Source organism: Cygnus atratus, chromosome 10 (assembly GCF_013377495.2).
Source record: "Cygnus atratus isolate AKBS03 ecotype Queensland, Australia chromosome 10, CAtr_DNAZoo_HiC_assembly, whole genome shotgun sequence".
In the NCBI taxonomy this organism is placed as follows: Eukaryota; Metazoa; Chordata; class Aves; order Anseriformes; family Anatidae; genus Cygnus; species Cygnus atratus.
Window position 1 is genome coordinate 3,381,815 of NC_066371.1, and position 17,059 is coordinate 3,398,873.

The window sequence follows — 17,059 nt, forward strand, 5'->3', positions numbered from 1 at the left end:
ATCGCAACACCTCATCCTTTACGTGTTCAAACCTTTGAAAATACCTTTTTTTTATTTTTTGCTAACGCCCCTTTTACTCTTTGCTGGATGTTCTCTGCAGCACAACGGCCACAACAAGAGATCAGTTTTGTGCGTGCTTGAACAGTCGGACTTTCTGCCTGCATGGTTTGCTTCTGTAACCCCTTTGTTGCACGGGCTAAATTTGTGAGTGCGTGGTGAGGCCCGACCTCACAAAGGTGCCAGTCATGCTTTAAGCACTCCGGCCAGAGATGCTGCCTGGAGGTGCTGAGGGTCAGACACAATCATTTCCGCCAGGACTCGGACTTCTCGGGCAATTTTCTGTCTCACTGCTGACCTTTGAGGTTTTTTCCTTTTCTCTGAGCTTTGTCTAATGCAATGAACAATAATCATAAAGAAGCATTCACAGACATTAAACCATAAAACCACCCTACCGAATCACAGCTAACACTCGTGGGGATTATTATCATTTGGGTTAAAGATTTTTTGGACAGTAGCACTCAAAATTTGTTGGCAAACTGATGTTCGTCTCCAGCAGACTTAGGTGGGTGAGCTTACTTTTTGGTCAGGAAGTTAGTAGTCAAAATCAATGAAAGGTATTATAAACTAAATGTGGTAGTAAAAGAGAAAATCTGAAAGCTAGGAGGGAAAAGAATAGAATAATTTAATATTCCGTGCTAAGGAAGCAAATGCAAAACTCTTCAAGCAATGTTATGCTTGATATTTTAGTCATGCAAAGTCAGGCAATTCATAGATAAAATTTTCATATTAAACTAGCCTTAACTCAACTTGTGCCTATATAAATGCCTAACTCCTGACCAAACGTATGGAGAAAAGCTTCTGCTTTGTAAGGAAACCATGCTATGTTTGCCTGGAGAGCTCTGATGCTGAGCACTTGGATTTATGCACAGCTGAGGCCAAGCCCAAAGCACATGTAAGGAAATGGGAGTTTTCCCTTTGAATCCAGCTCTCATAACCAAATCCTGAATTGACTTACTGTTTAGTCCAAAGACAGTAAAACGCTATATTTACAGCACATTGCTTTCCAAAGCAACCAACAGCTAAGCAACAGGGCTGTGCCCCCATGCAGCGGAAACCTCTGAAAATAAATGGGAAAAGAGGCAGCTGTGAAGGAATGTCTCAGCTGTGTCAGGGCTGCCAATGCATTGGAAAGCCATTTGACCCCACAGAAACACGCCCGTCAGATATTGAGGCAGTCCAGAGGTGACTGGAGATTTGCTGAAGCGCTGGCAAAACCCCACGTGTGCCAGGGAGAGAAGCTGAGCTCCTGCTCGCCTGGGAGCAGAGGCAGTGGAGATGCTCAGGGAGTGGGGGAAGCTGCAATCACCCCTCCTGACATTGCCAAGAGGACAAAAAAATGGGAACGAGGACTTTTCCCCACTCCTGGCCAACAGCACCCTCCTCCCCGGATGCCTTAGCAGCCCCAGGGGTTTCCAGGTTGATTTTTGCAGGGCTCTGACACAAAGAAGAGAGACAACAATCTAATTACCTCAAGTGCCTGCTGGAGGCAGGACTGCTGCCAAAGTCAACTCCCTGCGCTGCCCATACCTATGTTGCCATACCCACCCCTCGGATACGCTCTCATACAAACAGAAACAAGCTGGGATTGCAAAATGCTGTGACCACTGAGACTCATTTCCCTGTGGAGCTGGCCCAGCTTTCAGGTCCTCTCTGGCAACATGATTTCACCAAGATCTTCCCACGGTTCCAGGTTCCAGCCTGTAATATGCAAACCATTACCCACTTTTTATTTTTTTGACACAGAATCATGCAGAAAGTTCTCCTTCCTCTAGGAAGTTAACTGATGGGAAAGTCAAAGTACGTCAGCTCACCAAAAGCTGCTCCAGACTCAGAAAATGAAGTGTGTTCATGTTCATAATCAGACATGGCACCATTCACATCCATCTCCAAGACTACGGTTTGCTTTAAGTGTAAATAGACATAATCCATTCAGATTTCCCCGGTTAATGAAACAGGACAAATGTTATAGCACTTAAGTCACCACTGCACAAAAATAAAGACAGAGAAGCACAGTTTGGTTGTGACCATGTCTCTACAGAACTGCTCTTTATTTGGGGATTTCCAGTGGAAAATCAAGGAGCCTTTTCATCATTCTAGCTACTTGCTGTGAGAATGAGAGAAACACTGCTAGAAACACTGGAAAAAGCCATTTAATCTCTCTAGGCTGGCATTGTTTGCATATTTAAAATACAAGTTAAATGCCTAATATTGTCTCATATCAACTGTGAGAAGAAAGCTCTGAATATTTATCTCAGGAATTGTCTAAAGAAATCAGAAGCAACAGCGGGTGTGTTTGTACCTATTTCAACTTCAACTTGTTACCTGGTTCACTGGACATACTCCCACAGGAAACACCTACCGTGTGAAAATCAGTTCCAAAGTCCAATGAGAGATTTTTCCAATTTTACTCTAAATGCCATTTGAGGTACACAAACTGCTTGGGACAAAAGAACAGATTTTCTTTATAGAAAATTCACTTTGCTTTTAATTGACAGAACGTATCCCACTGCCACAGCTTATTAACAGAGATGATGTCATTTTTTTGAACAGGTAGATATGCAAAAATGTGAATATACTTGAATAGAAAGAGTTATTATTTGATTTATTTATTTATTTTAAAGAGGGATCTGTTTCTGGGAATCAGGTCTGGTCCTGGACAAATATAATATAATTGATATAATTGACATCATGCCAACTGATAGTTTTTCCATATCAAGATTTGTTTTGTCCTGCTACAACGTTTCACAGGAATTTCATTAACTTTGGAATACTTATAATATTTAAATTATACCAGCTAAATGTATATTGAGAAGCGTAAAGCTGCATTAGAAATTAAAAGCTGAGAGGGAAAGATTTTAACTGTAGGGAGAAAAACATAGATGAGACAAGGTGATTCACATGACACTAATGGTTTATTAAACACATACCTGAGAATACATCAACAACGCTCAGCTTTGAAATGTTGAAAGTTAGATGGGTCTTGACCAGAGCAAAGAAGCTATAGATGTGCTAGAAAATGCTAATCTTTTCCTTCATAATGAGAATACAGGAAAAATCCACGTGATCAAAGGACAGCAAATTTAAAATGAATAAAAGGAAATACCACTTTTCACAGTTAGAAGTAATCCCAAGAATGCAGGCTTTGAAGAACCTGGAGTGAAATGTTAGGCATTTTTTTTTTAATATAATTTTTTTTAAAGGCTGGATAATTTTATGACTGCTAATAACATTTGTAACTATGCAAGCTAAGATAATAACAATGGTAATCAAATCTCATGCTTCAGGGCATAAATTGATTGCTTGGAGGGGCTACGGAGGTTTTTCTTTTTTTTCCCACTACTGAGTACATGATTTCACAACTGACTAAGTGCATTACAAGGGAAGTGTTTGCTACCATGGCTAGACAATTGATCTAATCTGTAATAACACATACAACACCAAGATACATTGAACTGCCTGTATACCTATCTGCTTTGCAAGCACTAATAGACTTAAGGCCAAATTCAGCGTTTGGTTCTTAGTTTCCACTTAGCTTCCAACATTTCTTTTGATAGAAAACAGTAAGGTTTAGATCCAAAACAACACACACACACTCCTACTGAGCAAGAATATTAGAATGAATCTTAAATACCCAAGTTAGGCAGTGGGTTCCTTCATAGCTAAGGATGAAAACCATCCTACTGGTTGGTTTCAATTCATAGGGTATCAGCTCACCACGCAGGCTGGCCCATGCACATCCTATGGCCAATTTGTAAGAACATGCTTTTGGAGACAACCATGCATTTCCATTTAAAAAAAAAAAAAAAAAAAGCATCATAGCTTTGTTTCTTTGTAAAACAGCCATACAAAGAGGTGAGAGGGTTCAGCCTGGAGAAGGGGATTTAGGTTTCATTTCCAGCTGTACCAGGGAGCTCCACAGAAGTTAGCACTCTGCTCCAGGTCAGACAGACTTTGTGCTTATAAATCAGATTTAAACAAACAGAAACTAATTCAAGATTCCCTGGGCCCAACTTGGAGCAGAACTGAGCCTCACCATGCTTAGGGTTTTTTGGTTGGGCTCCAGTGGTGCCACAATCGATTCTTCATGCTTTTTTTCTTGAGACGTTCACTAAAGGTCCTAGAAGTTGTCCAGAAAACTTCTTTGTGAATGAAACTTGGCAATTTGTCACCTTTGATGTCATTGCTTGTTAAGTGAGACCTTTCCCATTCCCGGTTTTAGGTGTGGATTGGTTTGGTTGTTTTTGTTTGCTTGTTTTGTTTCTGTTTCTCAATGTGCAGTCCCAGATACAACCCTTCAAAGCAGAACTGTACCACATGCTTCTTCCTTCACACAGTTTTCAGGGGAGTGCATGTATTCAAAGCATAGCTCTGACACGCCAGCCTACTTGGCCACTCCACCCCAGACACCTTCTCCTTGGAGGTCTGCCCAGTTATCTGGTTGGCATGCACCAGTTTCTAGGATGAAACTGCAGAACTTAGGTCTGAACAGAACAAGTGTGCCCAAACGGCAAACCAACCCATGCCCAGTCACCCATCGATGGGACAAGCTCACTTACAAAGAAAAACAGGTACCACGCTCGCAAAAAAATGCTATCTGAAAATGTATCTTTGGTCTCTGAGCAGAACTGGCACTAATCCCAGAAAGAACAAGCCACAATATTCAGAGAAATGGAATCATGACTCATGTCAGGACAATGGCATTGATCTCATTCATTTGTGTAAGAGATTAAAGAGGCCTAGGGATAAAGATTTGCTATTTCCTGAACAATAACTGCTAGAAACCGGACAAAATGTCAGCAACAAGCTCTCCACAGTTGTTCTTATTCTTGCCTGGCATGGAGGTGGGATGTGTAGAACAAAGCCTCTGCATGGTTAACCCATGAATGCAGTCTTAACTTTATTCAGTGATGTAGATGACACCCACTATTCACTAACCGCTGAATAAAATTCCTTTTTTTTTTTTTTTGGCTTTCTGTCATAGTCAACAGGTATAATTTGCACAGAATGTCTACTGTCAAAACACTACACTGATACATTATAACCTGATCATTTTTACTTCCCTATGCAAAAATGAAAATACATATTTTAAATAAATAGTATGTCCATGTTTTTCTACTGAGTCAAACAGATTCGGATTATAACATTATATATACATATATATATATTATATATATATTATATATATATTATATATATATATATATTATATATAACATTATAACATTATATAATAACAGGTGATGTTTACAGAATTATTATAGCTACCCTTGAAACTAAGCAAAGGCACAGTTGTGAGAGCAAGCACCTAATTCAGAATTACCAGGGACCCCCCCATCCCAGCTTCTGCAGACAGAAAAACAAAGTGACTGGGGGGGGGGTGTCCTCGGTTTTTATGAGAAAAGAAATAAAATTGATCTCCTAAGACATGGACAAACAGTGGTCTTGGCTAATGTTGTCATTTATATTCTTCTGTTTTTTATGTCCATATAGTGCACTGTTTTTATTAAAACAACCCCGCATTACAGTCCAAATGAAAATCAAAACGCTAGATGAGTTGTTACTGAACCATTTGGTGATCCCTGCATTCCTTAACCAATTTAATCTGACTGTTGGGTTGCAGGGTATTCGATAGGTCACCTACATCAGCAGTTCCAGTCCAGACAATTTGCTTCTGAATACTACATGGTATAATACACATTTTCCAATTACATTTCAGACTGCATTCAAATCCTACCAGACAGACAAAGTTATATGAAGAACAGAAGGCTTAGGAAACAACAGCATACACATACCTGATATAAAAACAGTATTTTTGTACAGTTATCAGCAGTTGTACAAAATTATTAATGCAAACAGGAAGGCAATAGCTTGTTCACCAGTAAAAATCTTCTTTAAAAAATATTGGCAAATCTCATGGAACAAAGTGTATAAATGATTTATCCCTCTTTGGTGTCCTTCAGACAAGACATTCAAGGAGAAAAAAAATATACTAATACTGTGATTATCACAAGCAATAATTGGGAAAATGCTCTGTGAAAAGAAGCATACTTCTGGCTTACCTTTCAGCCTTAGATAAATTAATTATTAAATACATAAACTGATGTTAGGGAAACCCTAGAAAATGTATTAAAAATAAGCATCACTCTGGAAGTACTAACACCAGGCCAATGTGATGAGCATGCATCAAAAATTACATTCTTACAAGAATGAAAACAAGGACTCCCTCTAGAGCCTGGGGATTATCAGGATGGTCACAATTGTACAATTGCATGCCTTACAATTGTACTTGTAAGGTTTAATGGCATACCCCAATAGTTTTAGTAGACTGTGCTGGCCATACTTAACATTTTTTTTCACTATCAAGATTAAAAGGATCGATACTTCTAAAACTCTCTGATTAAAACTAACAGTAAATGGAAGTTCATGGTGCAGGGTGACCTTAACCATTTGGCTGTAAGCAAGCAGTACACTTTTTGGAAACAGCCAGTAAATGTAATGTGATGGAGCAAGGAATAAGGGATGTAAGTCATCATCCCAGGATCCATATGGAGAACCTATACTCTGAGTGAAGCATAAGTCTGAGAAGGATTTCTGAATGATTCAGCACTATCTGAAGGTCTACAAAATCCATAGCTGTATAAGCAGAGGATATTAAGTAGATATAGAGAGTCTCTATTGCTTTCTTATTTTGTGCCAGTATATATTTTGGAATTGAAATGTCTACTACGGTCTGCAGCTCAGGATGGATAGCAAAATACTTGTTAGGATTCAGATGGGAGCCAAGCAAACAACTGCAAGGTTGGAAAGTGCATCTCTTAGTGAGCAATGAGAATTCATCAAGTAGCATGTTAAGAGGTGTTTAGATCCCAGTCTGTGAGTACCAGAGGGAATAGGTATTTTGTAATGGAGAGCTTCTCTGTCTAGCTGACAAAGTATAACAAGATCTAATTACTGGCAGATGAGAAAATTGGGTTTTGCTTTTTTTTTTTTTCCTAAACAGTGAATTTAATTAACCCTATGGCAAATTTTTCCTAGTCGTGGTAAATTGTTCACAATGTGTTACCGTAACATGAAGACTACATATTTTCTTCTTAAAAATACTTTTTATTTCAAGAAAAAAGATTGAAAGAGGAATGTACATTATAAGAAGGTTATGTGAGTTGGTTACAGTGGTTGTGCTGCAGCTGCAGCCCTTGCTGTTACATACTGGTGACCAAAGCCTAACTAAGGACAAGGTCCAGGCCAACAGGACCCTGCAACAAACCAAGGGTGTACTGCTGTGAAGATTACCTCAAAAGAAACCCGTTAATCCCAGTCCTATGATCAGTAAAAACAGAATCTGGTTTTGAGACCTGCCTAGATCTGAAGTGGCTCCAGCTGCAGCGAACTTCGCAGGCTTATTCTGCTCTGGCATCCTCCTATCCTAATCAGCGTAGTCCAGCCCTGGTAGGGAACAGGAAAAATCGCTGGTTACAACACCTGTATCTTGCCTGAGAGCTTGGAAGATTGTCTCAGAGAAGTCATATATTCCCCCAAAATCAACAGCAAGAATGGAGGTAGCTGTCATCTTAAATGTACATACCAGTTTGGCTAGATGTTAAATCCAACACTGAGGGAAAACAATGCCATCTGAGAAAAACTGCTGTCAAATTCACCTGTATTTAGATTCACATGGGTGTGCTATGTTACACACTGATTTAATGACACAGAGTGCAGCCTCGGTGTAAATTACCATAGTTTCACTTGAAGTTCAAGTTGAGCTGACTTCAAGCTCCTAGATGCTAATATAGCTGTGACAGCTTCCACCAGCTGAAAATTTATCCTATATGCTATTCTAAATATATCTATCATCTCTAACAGCTCCCAGATTTCAACTCTGTGAAACTGCTTTCTCAGTCCTTTAGCCATCTGTTTTTTGCTGGGCTCATATGTGTTTCTCTGGCAGTGACTTTGCAGAACACACCACAGCAGGGAAAAGAACAATGGAAAGTATATTTTTAAAGTGTCTTGCTTCATTTGTGAGTTAAATGCACTTGTATTACAGATTAATAATAATTTTTTTTAAATCACAAAAAGCAAAACAGCTACATTTTGGGTATACAAAACCAACCTCTTAAGAGACCTGTGAGCGCAGCCTAGCGTATATTCCACACTTGAAGAGTCGCACACATCCCTTATACAACCACTGAAGAAAGAAATCCCCATGCCAACATCCCAACTCTGGACAGGAATGCAAGTCAGACATAATTTTGCCATGATGACAGTAATCACCAATGTACAAAAGGAAGTTTTCTAAAAGCAATTGTTTCTAGAAAGCTATATTCAACCCTGTGTCCACATTGTGAACACCCAAAGCATTTATATTTCTCTTACCATTACTAGAATACATATCCTTTCCCAGTGCTATTCATGATGCACTGAAATGCATTAAGAGGTTTACATGCTTGCTTGACAGAGGGAAGGGAGAAAAAGAGGTTACCATTTTCTTTCAAACTGTGAATAAAATACAAAACTGTTTCAGATGTTTCTTCTCTGTATGTGACTACCTCATTCTTACCTATATAGATATCTTCAGGATTCATTGGTCATCCCCTGGTTTGTAGAAGGGGCCATATTTTCTCTTCTTGCCACAGTCAGTAGATATAACCTTATGTATTTGTCGAAAATGGATGATTTTGTCTTCAACCTTTATTGTCAAGAGATTGGACTAACTGCAGAAAAAGAGAGGGATGTTAAATAATGTAACCACAGCAAAAGTAAAGGCAAAAACAAGCAAACAAACAAAAGAACAACAACAACAAAAACCCTAATACTAGCCATTAAAAAAATGTAATTCTTATAAACTGTCTGTCCAAGGCAGGAGGAAGCAGGGATTGAAACACAAAGGAAAAATTCAATATAGGCATGACTTCCTCTGGTCTGACTTTTGCACTCATAAAATTTTTAATTCTACATGAAGATGCATTTCTTCAGGCACAAGAGTCAAAATATAATGGGGTTCTTAGGTGGAAAATTAGAATATAAAGGCTATCAACTGCCCATTAATCTTGTGGGGTCAATGGGAATCAGGCAGAATTGCTGTTTCCAGATGGGTGAAAGGATGCTGTGGGATTTAATTTACCCTGTAACCAACGCACTCTGGCAGATCTCTGTGCCTACACTCCGGAAGAAGGAACTGAAAGACGAAAGAGTCAGCAAGATTTGGGGCCCTCGGTGTCAGCTTCCTATAATCCCTAGACTGCAGATGTGAATTCATTAAGCAGCTAGATGGGACACGTTTCTGTGCTGTCCTTATTTGACAGTTTGGGTCGGCCTGCACGTGGGTGCCCAACGGTGACGCATTGAGTGTGTGTATTGCATACAGCCCGGGAGATACAAGAGAATTATTTATTCCCTAATATTACCTGACTGTTAATTCAGATTTTAGTAGTGCTGTCAAAAAATCCACAAAAAAAGTTTAAAAGATAGTCACATTTTGGATCAAATTAGATATTTAAACAGGAGACAGTATTGATTTACCATACACAGCTATTTTTAATGTTCTGTGTCGAAATGTAAAATGGGATAGCAAGTTATGCTTCTCAAGAACAGCCGAGATAAATTCATTTTTTTTAAATGATTATGTTTTCAGTTTAAAAAATAAAAAATAAAATAACACTTAAAACTTCAAAGCAATGGCTGGAGGTGTGAATGTTTCATACAGCTTTGTGCTTCGCTAAAAACTAACAAACAACAAAAATACAACAAGAAATACTTGAATTCCTATGTGTTTTGACTCAAGATTTCTCTTGAAAAGGTGTTATTTGAACTTAAATTACTAGACAAGCTGACAAAAGCTGTTTTAAACCACAGCTGATCTAGATGTGGTCACAGACCATTCTGCCAAGGCTGATTTTAAATACCTCTGTAACAGAGTCAGGTATCCCAGATAACCCCTGCAGGCATCTATTATAGTCACTAACATATCAATTGGCAAATGTAGTTTAAAAAATGGAATAGAATTTATAAATACAACATCCTGTCTCTTCAAATTATGTTGTTATGTGTATTGGCTCATTACATGTGGTGTGAATATAATACTGATAACAGACAATGGTATAGATGAAATGACATTTTCCCTATGATATCAGTTCATGGAAAGTATTTAGTCTTCAAGATATGCAGTTAATCTTTATCCTAAACATAAGTTGAGGGAAAACTTGCATGCATGTTTCCCAGAAAGCTCTACTTCTGTCCACCAAAGATAAGGTTATTAGGTGGAAACCAGGGAGGCCATAGATCTCCACTAGCTCTGTAGGTTGACAAAACTATGGAAAAGCATGCAAGCAGTGCTGCAAGTTGTGCACAGCAATGGAGAAATTCCTGTTGCAAGAGAAAGTCAAATATGGCCCAACCCACGATGAAGAGGCTAAGGAACGGCTATGGATGTTTACACTCATGAGGTTAGCTACTTGGACTGCAACCCAAAGAGTAAGATAAATTGCACCAATGCTATTACCTCTATCTCATGTAAGAATGACAATGAATAATGAGGCTTTAATTAGCACCACACTTTTCACCTGTAGTGTACAAGTGCTTTCACTTGTGCCTGCAGGAGTTACAGAACCCAAAAAGGCCAAAGAAAGCTGGAATTAGTAAAAAAAAAAAAAAAAAAAAAAAAAAAAAGAGAGAGAGAGAGAGAGAGAGAAATAGAGGAATGCAGTTTTGACCATGGGTGTAAATCAGAAGTAATGCCAACAGGCAAGAGAGTGATACCTCAGTGAAACAGGGGTGTGATCAAAATGAACAAATCACTTCTGAATCAGGAGAGAAATATAATACTGGCTTAAATTAAAGCTTCTTGAGAAACATTTTTTGCTATCCAATTTGCACAAGATTTGTTTTGCTCGTAGAACAATTTATCATTATTTCTATGGCAGTAATGACTACAAGTTCAGTGTTATATTAGGCTGCCTGCACACTCCTGAGATAACATTCAAAAAGAAATCAGACAGAATAGCACAAACAATGGCGATGTAGCAGGGGTTTGGCAATAAAGCCACATGCTTCGTAGATTAATGTTCTTTCGCAGTTTTTCTTAAACATGAAATTTTTTCATCTTTCCATTCTGTGGCATTATGATGGTTATTTTGGACAATTTTCTCTAATGGAAGGGAGTTCAGGGGACAGGAGGGGAAGGGATCTTTTGAAGTTAAAAGAAAAAAATGAAGTTAAAAAGGAAGAGGATTGGGAAGGGGAAAAGGGCAAAGAACAGGGAAGGATGAGCGAGTGCTGGTGGGGCCAACACTGTGCCATCCCTCTGCACCCAAGATGGGCTGGGGTAGGGACAGCCCCAAGGTGCAATGGAGGTCAGGCCTGGGGCACCCCGGAGGCCTGGTCAGGACCAGCAGGAGATGGGGCCAGGCAGGTGACTAGGGGGCCCACCAGGAAGCCCTGTCAGTGAGGAGGGTCCATGGGGGTGTAGGACCTTTTCAGCCTGGGGAAGAAGAGAAATCTTTGGGGTTTCGTGGAAGTGGCTGGCAAAGGGCTGCTGGGGTTTTGAATCTTGGATGTGCAATGAGGACAGTTAGGTAGGGGATCTCTATGTGTAGGTTCAAAGCTGAATAAAGACATGGATATTATTTTATATATACTAACTAAACACACATATTCAAATCCTTAACATGACAGCATTTCTAAAATGGCATTGTTCATAAGAAAGCCCAGGGGTGTGAACTTCTGTGACCACCTGTAGGCATTTACAGCATCGCTGTGCTGAATGCCAAAGGTTTTGTCTAAGGAGACACCTGGTTATACCCAGTGACTGTTGTACGTGGTGCACATTTAATGAACAGATGCCTTATGTTTGTCCAATTAATTTCAAAGTTGTATCCACCCCAAAGCTGCAGGAAGAAAGACCTGAAGACACAACGCCGTGCCAGGATAACAGTGGTGATTTGGAGATAAGAGTTCCAACACCTGAAACAATTCAGCAACTCTTGATGCTCTAAAGGCTGAAAATAATCACTGCAAGTGTGATATTTCATCTGGGATAACATGCATCACTCAAGCCACTGCCTCTAATTCCTTTCGTGGCAAATCAGCCTGGTTTCAGACCTCTAGTCCTTTGCGCAGTCAGTCTGACGCTCCCAGCCTGTGAGCCAAGGCAGCTTTCTCCCAGAGACTCGATTACTATATTCAAGTATGAACTTGCACAAGGCAGGTGTTAGGTGGATGCATTCATGTGAACACGCCAGGCAAATGTGTCTGACTACAGAAAGGTCAGCCTGAGGAGGCTCCAGTCATCTCCTTTCTATCCCACCTTCTCTGCAGGCCGTTGCTGAAAGCAAGCCCCTTTCTGCCTCTCCCCAGGCACACCTGGTTTGCTCGCTGCTCCCACTTCATTCAGCTGTGCAATCTGCCTAAAACTGTTCAAAGGCTGCAAATCAGACAGCAGTATTTAACCACAGAATCAAAACCACCACAAGCCAATTCACGCAGTCTCCGCAGGATGAAAGAGGAAGGACAAATTCGCCAATGCTGTTTCGCTAATGAACCTCACACCTTTGCGGCACAAGTGAGATTGCATGCAGTTCACTCTTCCTCCCAATTATATCTTCAGCTCTTTGCTAAAACTGCTAATCAACGTACCAGTTAATGCCAGCTCTGAGTGTCATGCTGTGCATGAATATTTGTCCTCTCAGTACTGTCAGTAGAAAAAAATTAACCTACACAGGGCACTGCCAGCTCTTGTGGGTAAAAACCCAGCCTCCCCAGGTCAGACCATGAGGTAGTTCTGAACCTAGGAACGAAGGGGTATGTCCAGAAGAGAAATGTTGCTTTGTGGGTGACTTCCTCCTGTGCACCTCCAGTCCTGGGGCACAGAGGAAGAGTCAGGGCTTCTGGTGCCCTCTCCTGGTGCCACAGCACCACGATCTTAACCGTGGCACTGGAGCCACCAGTGTGGTTTTCTGGTAGTAGACTATCATTAGATGTCTTATTTAATGGTGTCTGTGATACTCTCCAAATTCAACTCAGAAAAGCTACCTACCTTGTGAGAGGTAGGACTTTAGCAAGCCCACAAGGTGTGTGCCATGCCAAGGCTGTCCAGTCAAGTGAACGATGCTGCAGTGAGACACAGGCGTACCGTTTGCTTTTGGAAGTACCATCGCTGTTTGCTCAGGTCTGTGAAACAATCCCAGATTTTTTAAGGTAAAGCAAACGCTTCTCATCTGAAGCTGGTTTCTTCAAGGCTAGCTTTGCGCTGCTCTGTACTGCCTGATGTAGGTAAATCCCAAATACTTTCCTATTTGTAAGTCTTGTGGAACAGACTTCTTGTGTGAGGAGTCTTGCAAACAGGAGACACAGGCTCACAATCTGAGCTATTGCCATTGTGGGGATTTCCCAAATAAATGAACAAGCATCAGACCTTTAGCGTAGATAGATGCTGTCAGCTTCTTCTCTCCCTACCTACAACACACACACACTTTCCGCAGACAATATTCTCCTTCCTGAGAAGATGCAATACTTGGTGTGACCAGCTATGAACTTTACTGTAACTGCTAAATTCACAAGTAAATCATTAAGATACTATGACATAAATGACAGAACAAAACCCTCTGGCGAATAGACAGCTTCTTACTACCTAATGGTATATCAGACCCTGAATTTCAGTACAGAAAAGGTAGAATTTGGTATCCTGCCATCTGTCCCTACCTTACTGCCTCTGTCTGACAAGGAAATCAGTATTTTTTCACCAATGTTTGCTCCTGAAAGTTACCCTCACTTCAGTTGACCTGAACTAAACTGAAGAATTGGTTGTCTTAAAAGCGCACTTCTTGGAGCAGAAAGCAGTTTGAGGACACTATTAACATGCAGGAGCAAGGCTGCACTAATTGGAGAAATCAGTGCTTCAGCTGCTGCTGGTTTGGAGAATTGGAATGAATTAAAACACATGAAGCTGACACTAAATAGTTATTGAGAAAAAGTATCAAAGTCAGGGAAAGCAGAGCTGTTTGCAAGATGAGGTGTTTTATTGATATGCAGTGTGTATAATTGTATAGCTGCTTGTATCAGTGACTGCTCAAAGTGCTCCGTGCCCTCCTGCAGCCTGTGTGTGGGATGCAGAGGAATCATCCTGCTGCCCATCTGCAGGAGATGCCCGAGGTCGCCCACCTGGTCAAGCAGACACCTGGCAGAGAGCTCAGCCTTGTCCCCTCCCCAGGGCTCATGAGGCCTCCTCAAGCCTTCAGCACACAAGTTGTCCCCTCAGTTTCCATGCGGAAACCTCTTCAACATGAACACAAATCACATATTTACTGTTTTTCCCTATGTCGGGGCAGTGCCTCGCTAGCCAACACCGCAGCCTTGTGGGGACCTGTCAGCAGAAACACAGACACAGCCTCCAGCTTAAAGCAGCACCAACAAATCTGTTTGAATGCTGAAAGGCATTGGTGGAAGAGAAATACAAGATTATGTGGGACATTATTCACTTCCACAGGGCTCTACAAGGCCACATCATACAGTATCTTCAACTGAAATATATATAATTTCCTTTATTAATCAGACAAACTAAAACAGACACACAGACTGCTGTTTTCTCTATTTCAAGCAGACTCAATGTGAGCACTTTCTAGAAAACACCAATAAAATGAAAATATCCTCAGGGAAGCGTATACCATTTAATTACACAGCTAGTTCACATGGTTCATCATATGGGATTTTGTATCTCAGGTGCTGATAGGAACAAAAACTGTACCTAACATTTCACAAAGAAACAACTGTTTCGAAAAATTTCTGGACTCTGATTTTATCACTGGGCAACATTTGGGAGAGTTAGTGAGGTAAAGGCAGAACTAGATCTGAGTATGTTGAAAGGTGCTGCATGAAAATATTCAGAGGATAAATGAATTGGGGAGGGGAGAGGTGTTGTTCTCAGGCATTCTTGCTTATAGTCTTTCATTTACATAGTGGAATAGTCTTCCAGATAGGGATTATTATAATGTCTGAATGCCTAATTGAAACAAGGTGCTGCAGCTAACTTAGGAGCAGCTTAATTTCAAACCCTTTTATCATCCCCAAATGTGAATCCACATTTAAACATGGAGGAAAAATTCATGGTATATGCAGGAACAAATAAAGCTATTGTCTGACATAAGGAGCTTATGTAAATGTGTGACGGCGCAGCTCCTTTTACAGTAAACCTTTCAAATACGTCCATAAATCATGAAGAACAACAATAAAAAAAAAAAATCATTATTTTAAGGAAGTTTACAATCGGATTTTACCTGTCTAGGAGTGATAGAGACAACACTGTTAAGGCAAACAAAAGCTAGCATCTTCCTAAGCAGTAAATTGCAAATAAATATAAATTTCTGCTACAAGGCTTTGTGTGAGAAGGTTTCCATTATGAACTCACTGAAAATTTGCTAATTTTAAAACAAAGGCATTTGTTTTCAGTCCCTCTTCACAAGCCCATCAATTTATTTTTGCTTTTAAAGACAGAGCATACTAAGTAAATTAATTAAATCAAAGGCGTGTGTACTAGAGTGGCTTGAAAAGACAATGGATGTGATCCAGTGGACAAACTGGTGATTCAAAGCCCCTGGACATTGCTGTTCTACTCAGTTCAGTCACTGCCCTCCCATCTGAGCTCAGCAGACTACTTCACCTCCTTCTCTCTTGCTATTCTTGCCTTTTCATTCTCCATTTAGACTGGAAGTACTTAGGAGAAGAAACTGTCTCCTCCTACACATCTACAGAGTACTCCAGTGAACAGTGACCCGATCTCAGTTGTTCTTGGAAGACCAACAATTATAATTACGTGAAGGCAGGATGCATGTGGATGCAACATTACTTTGTTCAGGCTAATCAGCTCAATTCCATCAGTGAAATCTCTCTCAATTATAGAAGAATCCATGTGTGCAACCCAGACAGCAGAAATCAATTCTAATTACTCCCCACTGCCTGCACGATTCCCCTGTGCAAACAGAGGAGAGACACAAGGTGTTCCCAGCACTGTACTGCTCACATGGGTGGCGATCACCTCAACCTCCTTCACGTGGGAATCCCATACTGTTCCATCAGAAAACACAGAAATCCATATGTTTTCTCCTGGGTGAGAACTTCATAAAATCATTTCCTTGTCCTAACAAGAGGCTAAATATTCTCTTCTTGGTAAATCCCCTTTATTTTGCCATGGACTCACAAATCTGTCTTAAACCAAGATTCGCCTATGGATATACATCAGGTTTACCTACCACTGACAAAGCATGTCACTGCAGGAGAGGGCTGGGTCACCTCTGTGGTTAGAGGAGGCAGGCAGAGAAGCACACACCAAAATTAGCCCACAGCTGGCAGGACCAGAGTCCCTATCCATTGGCTCCTTCTGCAGCCACCTTCTGACTGCCCTGAGAAGTGCTGGTTTGATTTTCAGGAAACATTTTCAGGAAAATCATCAATGACTGAACAGGTATAGGCAAATTTACAGCTGCTTTGCATACCCCTCGAGCATCCCTGACAATCAGCCTTCATGTCTATGTGTACTATTACAAAATGAGGGAGTGAGTGGGTTGCAGTTTCATTTAATCTTCATCTTTACATTAGACTTCTGAACATGCTCCTTCATGCACATGAATAAGTCTATTTGAGTTACAAAAGATATTGGGCACTGTCTACCTGAAACAACTCTAATGGGAGCCTGTGCTCGTGACTGCAGTGCCGTTTCATTCAGGTTGCTCACCTCAGCACATAAACCTGCTTTGATTTTTATCCACCAAGATCCTTGTGCCTGTATTTTGAAACGCCTGCTACAAAAGCACACAGCAGCCACACAAGAATAGGGAAGCTGCTGTCTCTCAGAAAATAATTTTTCTCTGTGGTGTTTACAGAAAGCAGAAATGAATGAAATTATTCATCACAATTGAAAAGTCAGGACAAGGCAGTGTAGTGAACCAAATCAGAGCAATGTGTGAAACCCTCCTGTAGCACAGCATCCTCCATTCATTTGATAAGAAGACAG